Source organism: Leptidea sinapis, chromosome 10 (genome assembly GCF_905404315.1).
Source record: "Leptidea sinapis chromosome 10, ilLepSina1.1, whole genome shotgun sequence".
Classification (NCBI taxonomy): Eukaryota; Metazoa; Arthropoda; class Insecta; order Lepidoptera; family Pieridae; genus Leptidea; species Leptidea sinapis.
The window spans coordinates 9,691,796-9,694,369 of record NC_066274.1 but is presented as its reverse complement, the minus strand read 5'-3'; the positions used below and the strand labels follow the sequence as shown (position 1 = coordinate 9,694,369).

The 2,574-nt window shown below is 39.5% G+C and overlaps 1 long non-coding RNA gene across 1 annotated transcript; it reads left to right on the top strand.

Annotated features, from left to right (window-relative positions):
• The first annotated feature begins 740 nt into the window (after positions 1-740).
• LOC126966629 (uncharacterized) lies at positions 741-1,924 on the top strand. The gene is made up of 2 exons (XR_007729766.1): positions 741-888; positions 1,754-1,924. It is a non-coding gene; the product is annotated as an uncharacterized LOC126966629 (long non-coding RNA).
• The last annotated feature ends 650 nt before the right edge of the window (positions 1,925-2,574 follow it).

Genomic DNA, 2,574 nt, shown 5'->3' with positions numbered 1-2,574 from the left:
GAAAATGTTTAGAACTGGCCATTTAGAAACATTGCTTACGAAAACTTTTTTTGAGTTTAAATTTTAGAACTCTTTGGTAACCTAATCTAGTATATTGAATTCATTTGTCATTTGTTTTTGTGAATTGGTGGCAAATCTTAAACTCTTGTTATACGTGAAAATGAACCTAACGCGAGAAATTTTCGGTCAATAATTTATTATGACTTTCGTTGTGGGCTTACTGAACAACAAAGCTATGATAGGCTGCGATTTCCATTTCGTAATGAAGCCTCATCTCGTGCCACTATTTACAATTGGCTTAACGAGTTTAAGCGTGGACGTAGCAATCTCAATGATGATCCGCGTGAGGGACGTCCATTAACAGCGACTACTGAAGATAACATCAGTGCTGTGCGGCGCATGATAGAGGAAGATAAGAGAATGACCTATCAGCAGATACGGGCAAGCCTAGCCATTGGTATGAGTACACGAAGGTTTATGCGTCAGGAAGATTTGTACCAGATGGATTCCCCATACTTTAACCGACGACCAGAAATACCTTCGCATAGACTGTTGTCGCCAAATGTTAGATAAGTGCAACGGCGGTGACTAAAAGCTGGATATATTAATACGAACCCGAAACTAGAAGACAATCAGCTCAGTGGGTGTCTCCTTTCGAGGATCGGCCAACTAAGGTAAAGAAAGGAAGAAGTCAAGGAAAAAAGATGATTGCCACATTCTTTGGTCGGAAAGGTAAAAAATAGCGAAGAAACAGATGACGGGCCACTCTGGAACATTGAGCTTCAGGCACAGCGGGGGTCTCAAAGAATCCAAGATATTCCTCAGTTCTCTTCAAGTTTTCATTTTGGCAGAGTGTTTGGGTGGATATGAAAGCCTCGCTGAATTGCCGTATGTATTAGTTTATTAAATTTTAATTTTGTAATTAGTAATTACGACATAGTTAATTAAAACAAATTCTTTGAAATAAAACCTAAGTTGAGATTGGCGATTATTTTCAACATAAGCAGCTTTACAAATCTGCGGAAGTTTTAAAAAATTACTGATGATTCAAACTTTTTTTTATTAATGGAATAGGAGGACAAACGAGCGTACGGGTCACCTGGTGATAAGTGATCACCGCCGCCCACATTCTCTTGCAACACCAGAGGAATCACAAGAGCGTTGTCGGCCTTTAAGGAAGGTGTACGCGCTTTTTTTGAAGGTACCCATGTCGTATCGTTCCGGAAACACCGCACAAGGAAGCTCATTCCACAGCTTTGTAGTACGTGGAAGAAAGCTCTTTGAAAACCGCACTGTGGAGGACCGCCACACATCCAGATGGTGGGGATGATATCCTAATTTGTGGCCTGTCGTGCGAAGGTGGAATTCGGCGGCAGGAATCAGGTTGAAACAGCTCTTCGGAACACTACCCGTGTACATAAATGCGGTAGAAGACACGCAATGAAGCGACGTCTCTACGCAACGCCAAGTGATCCACACTATGCACTATATTATAAAAGTGTATAAATTTACCCTTAAAGCTATTATGTATCTTGTGAAGCCTACTAGAATTAGTTACAAGCAATCCCTTACTTCTAGTGTTATAATAATGAAAACCACTATTAGGTAATAGCAAAAAGATAACGATTTTTATGAACGTATTTGAAATTTTCATAAATGTACTGACAGTGAACCGTCATAATATAGTTGCTATAAATATTAAATAAAACGTTAACTCGTCGAAATAAAATCTCAATCATTATTTCTGTTCCAGAACGTTGATGACGCATGCCTCCTTGTCACCGGCTTGTGAACGGCTCGAACTATTGGGTATCACCGACTCCCTGATCAGACTCTCCGTTGGCTTAGAGGACATCGATGATTTGATAAAAGACCTTGATCAGGCGCTTAAACTAGCCTTTGAATAAAATTATTAAATAAATACATTACGCAACAGTTGTGCTAGAAGATGGAAGGACAGTTACTGCAAACTAGTATATCAATCGCTGTTTGTCTGTTGTCTTGAAAAAAATTCAACAGCAGCGCCCTCGAAGCAGGATCCTTCTTCACCACGACAATGCTTCAACGCGTTCCGCAAAACGGACTGTTGAATATTTGACTATGGCAGGAGTCGAGATAATGAGTCATCCGCCATACAGTCCTGACCTGGCGTCCTGCGACTATTTATTCCCAAGAACTAAAGATAAAATCGAGGTACTCACTTTACGAGCCCTGAAGATGCGGTGAAAGCGTACGAAAATGCCATAGAAGAGACCCCTAAGTAAGAACGGGCCCACACCTTTTCTCAGTGGTTCCATCGAATGCGACAATGTGTAGAGAGGAACGGAGATTACTTCGAAAAACAATAAAAGTATTGGCAACTTTCTACATTAAGCCGTTTTTCATTTTCTTAACATTTTCAGTGTTACCTAGTTATTACGAAATTCAAAATAATTGTTAAAAAATCGTTTGTGTGGTAAAAGATACTATAACATAAATGACTTTCTTAATGATTCCACAGATTGGGAATGGAGCTTCCGCCCACAGGCTATTAAAAAATAAGTTTAATTGTACAATATTACTTTTTAAACATAT